Source organism: Varroa destructor, unplaced genomic scaffold, assembly GCF_002443255.2.
Source record: "Varroa destructor unplaced genomic scaffold, Vdes_3.0 BEIS01000001.1, whole genome shotgun sequence".
NCBI lineage: Eukaryota > Metazoa > Arthropoda > Arachnida > Mesostigmata > Varroidae > Varroa > Varroa destructor.
The window spans coordinates 1,191,711-1,206,654 of NW_019211454.1; the positions used below are offsets into that span (position 1 = coordinate 1,191,711).

Genomic DNA, 14,944 nt, shown 5'->3' on the forward strand with positions numbered 1-14,944 from the left:
TGGCTAGACAGCAATGCATTCATTCATTCATTAAAAAAAAATACATAATATAGCAAATATTCTCCTTGCTGTTTTATCAGCATATAGTAAATCATAGTTTATGTAAAATAGGACCATTATATGGGATTAGATGTGTGGAATCAGAAGGTAATCTTCTATTTACATAATATTCTCCAACATGGGTACTTCATGTTCTTTTGTGTTATCACGAGGAAGTGCCTTTTTTGCACATAGAGAATTAGAAGCTCATCTATCTTAGTGTAAAACATATGTTTAAACTGCTACCCAAGCTTGTACATTCGAAAGTCCTAGCTGAAGACTAAACGCGCGCAATGATTTGAAACAGTGCTAATGTTGAGCAATATATAAAGATATTTTCCCTGATAGCAAACAAGGGAATTTGTTATTGGCCTAAGATGATGCGACTGCAGCTGTAAATATCACCTTGAGAAGATGATCGAGCTGGTCGTGTCGTTGTCCGGATGTCGTCGTGTTGCTATGAATCAGCGTTGTTAGACGCTTGAAATTGATAAGCACTTCAGGTGGTTTAAGCCTATTCGACAGTAAGTGGTCCAAGGATGTTTATTGATTGTTACCTGTAAAGTTAAGCTCAAGCGTAGATATTGGAAGACAATATCACGCCGGAGCCCGATGTGGTCCAGGACCTGTAGCGATTTAGGAAGACCTAAGCAGATGATAAAAAATTGATAATGACAAATCGCCTTGTTTTTACAGGCAGCTTATAAGTGGATACGGCACATTACATCGTAAACACTATACAAGCTATCCTCACTGTGTTCATCTCATAAATTGCACATAGAAATAAGTGTACTACAACGATTGAAATGTATAGCTGCATAATCTGGAGAACCAAAATCATCTTAGTCTAATAGGTGATTCAGAAAAGTACGATGATATCTCGTTTTCTTCAATTCAGACTCCTTCTGCTGGAGGGCTACGTACTTGTACATCCAGTTAGATATGTAACAAACCTAATAACCTTTCTAGGTACACATCTAAATGGGTTCACTTGTTGTGCAATTGGTTGCGTTTGATCACGTATTTCTATACATCTACATGTATGTATACATATATATAGAGGTATAGAAACGTGCTGACCATCATAGAAATAGTCTTAACGATATTAGTGGTTTTTGTGTAAACAACTGTCTTGACAAAAAAGGAATGAAAAATTTCTTTATACTAAAAATATTAAACTTTCCCTATGTAATGTAAAGAGCAGTTCTTTCAGTAACAGTTACACAATTAAATTGTTTAGTTTTTAACTCTACTGATTTTCGAAAAAAAAATTCATGCATTTCATTTTTAATTATTTATGAGAAATACGAATGTTTTAACGTTGCTAGACTGCTTGGTTTCTTCAGCAGTTTAATATTTCCGTACTTGTGCAAATAATATTAAATTAAGGTCACTTTCGTGACCTTGATAGAGAAAATAAGCACAAAGGGGTATCGGGCGACCAATAGCACGTTATGTCCTTTACTGGCGGTATAAACACGCACGGGAGAACGAGAAATTTGCTAGCGGATCAGAGGACACGACGGTGGAATATCCGAGACAATCAATTGCTGAAGCAATCTTAGTGAACTGTTGAACAAGTATTGAGAAAGAAACAGGCCGGTTTCGGGTTCACCACGTGGGTGTACGCTTTCTTGTTATACTAAGTTAATCTATTACTCAAGGCGTTCATATAGGACCTATGAGCAGATCGTGTGGTAGGTATAAACGGATGGATCAAAACAGACAGTGCATGAATTGAAATGCGCCTTTGACTTCGTCTTTGCGTTCTACTGAGGTGTCGAATAACGCCAATGCTTGCTGATAAGATGGCGAGTCATAAAAAATGTTTTCAAGTTTATAAAACATAAATATGTGTTTATACAATCAGAAGGTCCTGTAACCAATAGTCTTTAGCGGAAGCGCAACTGTTCGTTAATTATCCAACCAATACTCGTTAATTACGTATCACTCTAACTGTACGATAGTAAAAAACGTTCGTAGAATTGACTCATGTTGGCAAGCCTGAGTAGGCATGGATTGGTTAATTAGATTGCTATTTCATTCTCTCTGAGGCAATATTGAACGGAGGTAAAGGACGTAAAACTCTACTAAAAGCTAAAAAGCCAAGGGTTAGCTGTGTCAGCTAAGGTAAACATATGAATACAATAGTATGTATATATGTTCTTAGCATATTCTCTGTTGTATCCTGTCTTCAACTGCCGAGCAGTAGCGATAGTAGCAGTAGTTTGGGTAAATGCGGCAGTAGTAAAGGAAGGCCGACTGAGCGTTACTTGACCTGGACTTGTAGTCGTCACTTGTAACATACACAAATGTTATCCCCGAATCACCCTCGCCCCGGTTTGTACTTCCTTGTTCATCATTGAGACCCTCAGCATTTCATTCGGTAAGACGCAACGCCTCGGATTATGTTCAATATACTAACTATTAGGGTTTCGCCTCATTCTGTATATATTATAAGCCGTAAGGGTTAGATTTATGCGAGGCTAAAGTCACACTATGTTCTTAGACGTGCTTGCATCTGTCATCCACTGCCTAGATCGTTCGTCTAATCAAAATCAGCTAACACACTATTCATTCTCATGCAGGGTGCCAGAAAATAAAGGTCAGTGAAACCACCATTTAGGAGAGTGGTTGCACGTGTCCTGTTCGTGCACCAAAGTTTATAGGCCATTTGCCACGTATCCTCTAGTTAAAAAAAATTGTGCTAGATGTAGCTTTTTTTCGATGAAAGCTGCATGTGCTTTATCAGCAACAGTTCACTTATATAGTAGATGTGCATTTTACAAATATTGTAATGAAACGATGTGCGTTAGTCCGTAAAATAGCTCCTCCACTTGCGCTTCCTGATTTTTCTGCGATGCAATATATTCAGCATATCGCTAAAACAAGATTACAATTCCAGTGTCGCTCGAGATTGTAGTCTGCCTATGACGATTTGACTTTAGCAAAAATCTCACCCAATGTAATAAACGATGCGTATACGCCACGCCAATAAAACCAAGCATGGTAAGACATTTAGTTGAATTACTTCTTCTTAACTTCAGGGTAACTGGCTTTTAGATAAGACAGCCATTAAATTCTAATTTAAAGTAGCTTCATATGCACTGATATGGTGGATAACCGTGTTCATTTCTCAATTGTGAAGGCCGTATACGGTGTAAATCTATGGTTAAAGAGAAATAATTTTCTAAGACTTAGATGTGGGCCAGTACTGTAGAATCGAAAATATAGTTTGAAATTAAAATGGTTATTAATAAAGGGGACAGTGGTATAGATAGTACTATCGTTATAAGAACTTCGTTCTTACCTAAAATAATTGATCCTTTAGACTCTGTACTAAGTAGCCGAAGAATAGCTCTGTTCGAGGATGAAAACCACTCCATCCTTGACCTGATGTAGGTTGTTCAAAAACTGCTTTTTTTTTGACCTTAATTACTTTACTTCACCCACATTAGTTTATAATAATGCATTAGGAGAAATAAACATGTTGACCGGCCTTGAAGACACTGCTCTTACAATTCGATCCCAATCATTAAGAACTTTATGATGTTGTAGTAGATATATTTGTTGATTGGACATCGGTTAGGTCAACTTGAGAGGTAGATTTTTCCTTTTCAATATTTTATCTACAGTTTCATCGTAGCGATTACTGACGCATACTAAAGCGTAGCGTTTATTTAGCTTATTAGTCCATTAATAATGTACTTTAACATATAGTGTTCTTTTCGAAATCGTGATGCTATCCACATTACTCAAATCTGTCTCCCCAATCTTAATTTGTAATAAAATTATTTAAATATATATTTTGCATCTTATGTCCCAAACTTACCACTGTCCCGGTAAGAGCTTTACATACTTCTGTATATCACCAACACTCAACGATAATGTCGATCAGTTGTGCCGAAGGTAACTGAGACAATACTAATTCTTCTTATCGGAAACTATACACAATATAGTTATATTATCTATTTTTTTTTTAAAAAATTTTATTAAAACTAAGCTTACAGCGCAAAAAGACTTAATACAATTACAAAAAATGATATCCTCAGTTGACAGTTGAGGCAGCGTCTATTACAATTGAAAACCTAGTCTTTCCTGTTTAATAGTTAATTTAAGCATGGCAACAAATCGAGCGATTGCCAGTAATATGCTCCTTCTTATTATATATTATCCTACAAGAAAGCATTCTTAAATAATTCTAAAACGACAACTGTTTAGGCCCAATATATGGTGTATTTTTTTTCTGTTTTTAAGATTCAAAGTAGCCTTTTAAAGAAAATGATGAGCTTACTCAGAGGACGTTACACGAGATCAAGGGAGAACCGTCAAAAATTTGAAATGCATTCAATTTAAAGAAATGTCATTGATTATTAAATAACAAGTATGAGCATATCCGATCAGAACTACTTTTAGGCAGGAAGAACGAATTTCAGCTATTAAATAATAATTCTTGAAACACCTCTTTTACCAATCCTTCGGTTAAAAATAAGTGAATCGTTTGTATTTTCGTGTCACTTGGTGAACGCTTGTCGTCCAGACTGATTTTGGCAGGGCAGGGCTTCTGGTATATAGGTAAAATTATATAACAATTCAATACCATCTGAAGTTTTTCGGTCAAATTGGGTAAGTCAATGCTCTGAGCATTCACGAATGGAACAACGAACGTACAGCAGGTGTTGTGTGAAAAGCAAAATAAATCTCACAGCCATCCTGCCGATGATGCAGAACGCCATGCGGAAACCAGGCGCTGGGTAAAGCTCAAGTAAATAAGTGGTTCAAGCGTTTCGAAGACGGACAACAAATAATGGAGGACGATCCTTTTCTGGAAGACATGTGATAACGATCACGAAAGAGAACGTAGAAAGGGTAAAACAACTTATGCTTGCCGACCATTGAATCGTCGCGAAAGAACTAACGGAAGAGATAGAGCTTAGGAGAGGCCATTTTGACCGATCGTTTAAGCTTCAGAAGGCTTACGACATGACTACGACGAGAATATCCAGCATATGAACATCTATGAAGAACAACGCCAGAAAAACGTCTTAGCATTTATGCTTGCTTGAATTCGTCCTTACGTCCATGATTAAACATAGATATAAGGCCAATCTTCCCAATATGGTTTTCAAATCGAGCCCCGATCGAAGAAAGTCGCACGATCCAGGTCCAAAACCAAGGTGACCCTCATGGTTTTCTTTGACAGTCGAAGAAGAATCATTTCTCATGGGTACATGTCGGCCGCCTCTCAGTCATTAAGGGGTACTATCAAGCTTGCAAAGTATTGGGGAAGTCTCTACGAGGCAAGGGGCCAGGATTGTTTGCACAGTCCTGGGCCTTTGATCACACAATGCACCGATTTACAGTGCACTATTCGTAGAACAATTTTTGTAAAAGAAGAATATGTTGTCTTAACCCCCCGGATTCAGCGGACCTAGCCCCAACGACTGCTTGCTTACTCTTTAACATGATAGAAGAAAAGAACAATCGCTTAACGAGCTCAGGGCTATGCCGACAGTCGAATTTGACGAACGATTTAATCACTGGAAACCCGACGGCATGAGTCCGACATGGATTCCTTTGAAGGGTAGAACGTTAATTAGAACAATAAATATCAGTCTGAAACTAACGACTCATTTATTTTGGAATAAGAGATACTCTGAGAGGCTACTTTCCAGCTGCTCACGAATTTTTTCATTTTAAGGCACCTCAACAGAACACTCACAAAAAAATAATTTAATTTTATTGACTTAGGTGCTCAGCGAATTCACACAGACAATTCATCTATCAAAAAACCTAAATTGTTTTAAGAGACTACAATTACATTTGGTTAATCGTTTTAGTGATTTATTTGTAACTGGTATCAATTGGTGCTACAGAGGTACGTATAGTGACAGTGGTTACAAGTTATGAGAAACCTGTTATGTTTAACTTCTCTCTCCGCGACTCGTAAAGGTGATTATTAACTGACCTTCACTATCCCTTTGTTGGTGTAAAAGACCGTTCTGTCCATTGTCGCCTTTTTAGAGAATTCCGTACTCCTAATAGAACAAGCGAAGACGTAAATACGTTTTATCTCTCAGATGAGACTGCGCTAATTTGACAGATTAAGAACATCACTTCGAATGTAGTTCCCGAGCCTACACGGGTAAAGTAGCTCATGCACACGTATTAGCAGTTGTGAGTAAAGTGAATAAAACAATGAATATCTTGTAGTACAATTTTGTCCGTTATTAAATAACATGACAAAAGCAATTATTCTGTAGCATTTTGAAAACGACAGGAAGCTTAACTGTGTCTGTATGTTTATGAAAAAATATTAAGTTCTGGTAATTCCATATAAAGTAATATTATTGCTTATTATGCTACCATGTGGGTTAGGTATATGATTATATTATGATGCGCGAAGTTTGGCGAGCAAGATACAGTCTATGGCTTCCAGCTTTCCGAGTTCACTTCGATTAAATTAAATTGCGTCAGGCGTTTCTTCATTGGCATCGGGCCTTTGATATATGTTCCTATGTGCAAGATTTATTTCCTTTCGCTTGAGAGTTGCCAAGATGTGCCGTTCCTAGGACTTTAATCCTAATGAAAACGTGGCTTAAGCGTCAAGATGCAGTAACAACTAGCTATAAAATAATCTTTAACAAGCTAGTTCGTCATGTATTGGGTACAGTAAACCTTCTGTCTATTAGCTGGCGCCCTCCTGCACTATCGGTTCGCAGTAAAAGCAGTAAATGTGCACTTTGCCAAATCGAGCATTATCTATTGTGGCACTGAAGAACCAGGAAACTGTATGGGAACAATGCCAAATACCTGATAGATGTTTACAAAATGTCTCGACATGAACCACTAGAAGTCCGGCATCTAGCCAGTCAGCTACCGTTAGGCAACAAAAAGCTGTTCCCAAAAAAGGCGCATGCGACGTATATTCTATTTCACTTTACTGTAGTTCTTAAGGAGAGAAGGTTGGCCTTCACCTATGTTAGAACCTGCAAATATCCTTACTGTAGTCCATAATAATGCAAAGTGGAAAAGGACAAGAGGAGTCTCGGCTAGGATACCCTTTTTTACGCTTTGATTCTTCGATAAAGTCGAATTTCAAAGTGGTCATTTTCCTCAATTTTAAGAGAACCCCTGGCGGCCTCTATTTGCATTTAAAAGCATCTTTCTTGCACTGATAACAACATTGCTGATTAAAAAACCTATCAATTCAGTAATTATTTTAAAGCAACCGTGCTAAAAGTTGCTGGACACTACTTCTGTATTGGTGCACGCTTTTATCTTTCCTGTTCAGCCATTACTCTATTAAGTTAGTTTTACTAAATCTGTAATATAGTTAACTCATAACTGTTGAATAAAAGCATGGGCCCGATTGCGAATTTGATAGCAAAGAAAAAAAATATATATATATATCGCTGATTAAAGGCCCGCGATTGTCAGCCAACGAGCAGACTATCCGGGCGATTCCGCGAAGTCGTCGGAATTGGCGTTCGAAAAGGCACGAATAAAACAAGGGTCGAGATTTAGAGTACCCGAATGAAGGTCGCGGGCGATCGGCTGACCAAAAGAAGCGCACGATCGTTACTGCGAAGTATGTCTAAGGTACGGTTTAACTGGCACAACTAAATGGGACGGCTCAAAAGAGAAAGTACACGACCCTTTTGCCAACAAAAGAAGCCGGGTTGTTTCAGTGGTTTTTTGCAATAGAAGGAACGGATGACATTCAAACAAGCTATGTGTGCTAAACGAGCACTGCTGGATGGGCTGGCGGACAAGCTTGATTTCACCATGGCCTTTTCTATCGTCCAAAAATCTGCGACATCGACTACTTTTGCTAGCTTGATCACAATAGCATAGGTTAATCCCTAATAAGTTTGAGTGGTCTAAGATGATACGCCGGAGAGTGCTAACACCCGCTTCTAAAGGAACACCCTGCAAAGATGGAATGCTAGTAGTTACTGTTGTCCCGAGAGGCCATATTCTTAGCGTTCACCGGTCGCGAATGCAGTTGTTAAGAATAGGCAAACCAAGGTGGCAAGCTCTCCAGTTGTGATAGCCCCATAAGACTGTGAAGGCGATGCTGCGACATTTAACGCAGATCCGTCAATCCGCTTGTCCTCCATTAAAAGCATATTCCTCATGCACCGGATAAAGCGCATCAAGTAGCCAGTTTTCAGTGAACACCAATCACAGGCACGATGCAGGAAGAATGGGAAGTCAATGGGCTTGCCTTCAGTCAGGGCATGCTACATAGGACCAGTTTGAAATCACCACGACCAGCCCAACCAGAGCTAACCAAGGCTTTTACATTTCCCACTTGTCATCGAAGCCACGCGGAGGTTGATAAAATCGCACGTCTGGTGCTATGCAATTTCTAAACAGAGGAACTCGAAGCAAAGTTTAAAGGTAAAGCCTGAAATTGATCAGGTAAATCCACTGTACTATCCTAACACACAACCATTGATATTACGTAAAGAAAACAACCTCAGTGTATGATTATGGTAAAAATAATAGTTTTCATTTATTATTTTATACATTAGCGAAACACTTTTCATTTGTGTCGTCATTATACTTGCATCAATTATTTTGTTATTTACGTGTTCCACCCTTTGAATTTGTTAGAAATAACTCAATAAACGCAATCAATAAATTTTTAATAGTTAATTTCTAATTTAATAGTTAATTATACCTTTCGAAAACCAAAAAACTCTAGCCATAGCGACATTGTCAATGAAAAAAAACTATATATATATATTTATATACATATATATATATATATATAAACAAGCTTGTCGAAGCAAAAGTTCTATATAAGCTCATCCAGTTCACCGCTTCGATTCTACAGAACAATTTTATTACGATAAAAAATAACTAACGAAACGTAGCCTTTTCACACAGGTGACAGAAGTGGTTCAGGGGAGAACCTCAGTCCCTTACTTTCCTCAGTTTTCCTGAACAACCTCCTAAGCAGAATAATTGGGATGCGTAAATGTATAAAGGCAGGTATTCCACTGCAAACCTATAGTTCCGCAGTCTACGATACAAGTCGCTTTGAGGTTTAGCAGACACTAGCTTGTCTTCCACGATAAGTAACGTATGCCAGCTCAGAAGTTCCAAAAATTGGGGCTGCCATCAGCAAATAACACCACTCGCTTGCATTTATCGCCTTTCGAATACATGGAGCATTCTTATTATTTAGGGCTGATTTTATTCTGCCCGGTAATTTATTCTACTTGACACGTAGCAGAACAGCTCAGAAAAACAATGGTAGTAAGCGTTGCACCAAAAAAGCCATCGTTTCTTTTCCCGAATCTCCTTGACAGCAGTATCGCACCAATGACCTTATATGGCATCCAACTCATCTGGGGCAAGTCCAGGACGGTCCAGTTGCATAGGCTGGATTAAGTAATACCTACTTTTTCAAGGAAGCACTGGGTGTGCACAGATCTGGATATAACCGCTGTGTATCTAGGCTAGCGATAATATGCCGCTATTTGTTGGGAATCTACAACGTCAATTTATCTAGAATTTATCTGACTACGGGAAGAACAGATGGCTAAGACTGACTTAGAATTCCTTGCCACTGGTGCTAAAATGGAGGGAACATGGAGGGAATTATACAGAAGGAATCCACACGTGGTAGTCCGCTAAGCAATGCGTGGTTCATTAGCACCACCGTGTGTGTATTAGTAAAGCTGCACCGCAATCCAAACAAAAGTTGCACCTGCGTTTAATGCGAAGCCCTTCTAGACGATACTGCGTGGCTCATGCCTAAAGATTCCTTTCTTGAACAGCGTACCGCAAAAAAGAACAGCACAATCGTAGGATTGTGTGCTAAGTATTTTATTTATTTATTCTATTTGTAATATTCCTACTCGATTTGAAAATGTTTTTTTATTGTTTATTTACAAGGTACCTGACAAAGGTGAAAATAAAAAAGCGTGTAAAAAAACAAGCCTTGTTTGCCATATCTCTTAGGTATCACTATCCCTTCAAAAATTGAGATTGATAATGTGTTGCTAATCACTGAAATGGCTATGTTCAGCAACTAAAAATAGATTTATCTCAATATGCTAGCAGAGGAACTCCAACCAGAACGGCATTTGCAATATCTCAGTTAAATAATTTTAGCTTATAACTCTGTGTTTACCGTCGGTTGTGCTCGATGTATTCCCCATAGGGGCAGCTTATTAAATGCACTGAGGCTGAAAAGGGCATTTCAGGAGTAGTCAGTGCTCCTTTTTCAGTATTTTAAGTATCTACTAACAGCGACGTCTAGCATTCAGACGACAGTAGTACGAGAAACGTGTCTTACGGAAGCAGCATATTAAGTTGTTTAGTCCTATATTGAACTTACGTAAGCTTACGTAAGGGTATAGTCATACGCAGCGATGTCCTACTGGAAAAGTTAGGACCCTGTTGTTGACACTATCTCGTCTACAAGAAGCGGAGCAATTAGTTGTAAGATCCGTTCCGTTAATGTTGGACTGACAATTAATTTTTTTTTTATCATGATTATCGGAACTGTCTGATAATAGCAAAAATAATTTGTAATAAAAGTTACTACTTTAGTTTACCAGGCGGTTATAATAGTATATATATATAGGCGGTATAATGATAACAATAAACAATGGTTTTAAAAATCAAGAACCCGAAAATGTAGAACAATCACATCCCGCTCATATTCCCCAGAGGAGGGTAAGCGATATCCGGAGTTTTCAATCTGATACTGCTGTTAAGCACTGATTTGTACGGCTAGCTCCTCATGGATTCACAGTTTAAGCCCGACGTGTCTCAAAGTTTAGGAAGTAAATGCGTTATTGTTCCACTATGACGCATACAGAGTTTATAGGGCTGGGAGACATCTAACAGAGGATGGAGAAACAGGCAACATAACACGGATAAACAATGGGCGTTTAAAGCATTTGCCGACAAAATTTGCAGGTAATTAATGTCACAGTAATAATAATTAGGACTATCAATTTCATCGCTTACATGTATTTCTACTCAAACCGTAATTGCCGTAAAAATCGCGTTTGTTTTAAAATATTCATGTATCTATGTAGTTTTTTTTTTTCACTTCATAAGGAACAAGTTGTAAATCGAACATTGCCCAAAATGTAAAATACAAACTTCGTATCCATTGCGGTAGAGCTAATCATCTTACTGGATCCTCGTATGTAATATCCGTTGTCAAAGACAAAACATCGTTAAAATCTCCAAGTGACAAACCACTAGAAGCAAAAGGTGCTCTTTATCATGTCAACGATACGCAGAGCATCCAAATGTTTTTTTTTAATTTTAAACACTGTTCTGTACCACTGCATTTAAAAGCTGGAACCTACAGGTTATTAATATTAGACTTAATAATAGACATAGATAATATTATGACAATAGAGCGTTTCAATCTCTAGGTATATTTAGTATGGTTTTGATATTTCCTAGATAGTCGTCGGTAGAAATCTGTTTTCTTGTCAAGCTCTGCTTAAACATTACGAGACAGAAGGCATCATTACCGTTGTTTCTAAGATGGCGAAAGCAAATACATTTTATCTACTTTGCACTGAGAAATAAACAAATGTAATACATGACAGTTTATCTTGTGATAATTTCTCAAACTAACCTTCGAAACGTAGTCGGCACTTCAGTTAGCAGCTGGTCTTATTCAAGTAAAGATCGTTATGGTTTGAAAATGTCTGATTTGTCTTAAATATCTTATGTCAGAAGTATATGTCTGAGCTTAAAGTATTTGATTTGGTTTTAATTGTGCCTGTTTTCATTTGTCATACAATGCGTCCATACGATCTTGTACGCATGGACGTCACCAGCCCATTCTCGTTCCAGGAGAAAATTGCAGGTAACAGTAACGAATTAATAGAAGGAAAAAGTGTGCTTTGTGCTAAACTATTCTACTTAAGTTCTTGGAGTCTTTTAATATCATTGACGTATGTCTAGGACATGGAATTCCGTCTCACCAGAAACACATTCACTTATCCAGCCGTGTTAAATGCGTTGCTCATAGTATGACCTCTGACTATATTAGTGTGATTCAATATAGACTGGATGTTTTCGCAAATTTCAATCACTTGTTCATGTAATCGTATGCCCTCCGCTAGAAGTATACCAAGTGTGAATATAAACCTAGCTACTAGTTTTCAATATGAAAGTAACAAGCCTTGTCGCCGGTTAAAAATCGAACCCCCTAATGTATAACACTACCAAATCCATCGGGAGTCTCTTAGAAAACGGCTACCTTATCGCTAAAATGATAGACAAATTGAAGATGATGTTTTGTTCAACAAAGATCAGCTTAATCAATCTCACTTGAGAGCTCAATAAAAGCTCTTACATACACAATAATAGAAAGAAAAACAGTTGTGGTATATGACATAAAAGTCTACCCTTCATCCCTGACCAACATTTAGAGATGCGATGAAAATCAGCATCAGTTTGATCGTGGACTCCCAAGGCAGGAAGGCGGATCCAAGTCAAACGGACTAATCAGAGCGCGTATTGACCTTTTTTCTTTGTTGCCGGTTTTTTTAAAAAGTAACTTACATCGGATTGTATAACACACAACAGACATAACTCAACAAGATATGAGTCGTAGAAACATTTAGGCATATACCGTTTTAGCTTCGAGGTAGCGCTTGCTTTGATATAATCATTACATTACATATGCAATACGGAATAATCTAAGGAAGTTTTTTTTTGTTTGTTTTAATTTTAAAAGAACCGACACTGGTCGGCGAAGTTACTGTCAAATGTAAATGTTACTGTCTAAATGTAAATGGAAAAAGACAAAACATATCTTTGACAAACATGTAACAAATTATTAAATACTGTAGGGCCTCTTAAGGGATGCATACATATTCTACTTAAAAGCTGTAAAAGCGAAAATACATGTCAGCTTTGGATGGTGGTAACCCGTCATTGGCAATAGTCAGAACAGCAGAACATAGGTATATGGGTATACAACATATTTCATTTTAATTTAGTTTCTTATTGTCCGAATTTCTTTAGCTGAACGATCTTGAAAGAGGCATGTAATCGGGTCAAATATCATATGGATATATATATGTATCTTTTTTTTACTGAATCTTTTAAAACTATTAACTCAGTAAGCAGTTTATGGTGTCGCTGCGAGCACGTGTGGTTTCAGTATGAGTTTTTACAGTGTTCCGAGATGTTCTTTGTAAATGAGAAGTTCGGAATATGCTCGTTTTATATCTACTGGCTTACAAGTCAGTAAGCTTCTTTGACTAACCAGTTTTTTTAAATTTTGCAGTGGCATCTTTTTACAGATGCTCAGCCTGTTTTTAGTTTCTATTTGTTTGTATGAACGACCGCCTACACATGCAAAAAATAGTTATCGTTGTTGTCTTTAAGGCTAAGGAGAAGCTATAATTATAAGTAATTCACGTATAAAATTATTACTGAAGTATAAATTAAAGCGAATAGGAATGTAAACACCAGCTGTAACTAAAGTAGAAGAGTGGGAGTAGGGGCTGCAATGGCAGCTGGAAGTGAATAAGATAATGGCATTTGAGCTCTTTTAGTTATAGCTCTTGAAAATGGAAGAATAGTAATAAAATATAATCGTTTTTTTTACATTATTGTATATTTCGTACCAATTGAGTATTGCACCTCCTGGACATTTCTTCCATCCCGCCATAACGCCGATACGGTAGCATTGAGCGTTTGATTATCTAAATTATTAGCTGATGTGATATTTCTGTGATTTACTGAAGAAACCAAGCAAGGTAAAATGAGAAAAAGTAACAATAGATAAACAAATACGCTGATCCAAGGAAAAAAGTTAACAGTTTTGCAGGCATATAATCCAGTGACTTTCATTTCAACCGCTTTAGGCACGACACTTTCCATAGAGAAATCGCTACGCGCCATAGAGTACGGACTACCAACGACTCCTTTGCTATCGCAGTATACGCATTTTTATAGGCACTTACGCAACATCACAAACAAGGTTTATCCATTTATAATTTTGACGATCTACAGTTTTTACGAGTACACATTTGGAAAAATAAAATAATTCACATTTTAGACTCTTAAATGTTAATCAATCAAGTGATCTTCTTTTACATCGGTTCTGTTCAGATTCTGAAGAGCGCATCTATACTATCTAGCTAATCATTTATTGGCTTAGCTATGCTAACTAATAGTTTGCATCGATTATGTCTGTCCGACCAAAATGAAGACTGGTCGTATTGGGTTGATTTTCTATGAATCTTCTGAGATAAAGCCGGGTGGGTGAATAAGTCTTTCGGGGTGGAATTTCTTTTCTTAAAAAGCATAATGGTAATTAAAACAAATTGTTACTTTTTAGGCAAGTACTTCACTTCCGTTAGATGTCCCACGTCCTTATTGGAAAGTTATCTTTCAAATTTTTTTTTCTTGGCTATTTGCTTAACCCACAAAATAATTGGTAAAATATCTCGGTATATGGTTCAGATTCGATTCGTATGTTTTTCCGGATTGGAAAAATCTCTTTCTTCTATTGAGCAATTGATCTTTTTTACTGGAAAATCTTTTAGAATTTGTCAAAGATCAGTATCAAAAAGTTGTTGCTGTTTTTTAAGCTTCAAAAAATTGTGTTTTAAGCTCCACAAAACAAATGCAATGGGAGAAACAAGAAGACTGTAGTAACTGGGATCATTATGATAGACGTGTTGCAACAGAGAAACAAGGTCACTGGGTCAAGATAGTATCCGTAATTATTCCGATTTAGTTTCAGTTGTCCAATACGAAGAAATCCTCCCTGAGTGCAACGAAACACAGTTTAAGCCCATGAAACTGACTTGGGAAAATATTTTAGCTTTTCACATGCTAGCGCGTGTGACTGTGATTGCCGACAAAGTTCTTAGATATTAATGGGTTATATAAG

General features: G+C 37.4%; 1 long non-coding RNA gene across 1 annotated transcript; it reads left to right on the plus strand.

Moving 5' to 3' along the window:
* The first annotated feature begins 1,529 nt into the window (after positions 1-1,529).
* Positions 1,530-6,222, plus strand: LOC111255243 (uncharacterized). The gene is made up of 3 exons (XR_002675382.2): positions 1,530-2,425; positions 2,945-3,048; positions 4,768-6,222. It is a non-coding gene; the product is annotated as an uncharacterized LOC111255243 (long non-coding RNA).
* Positions 6,223-14,944: the final 8,722 nt, after the last annotated feature.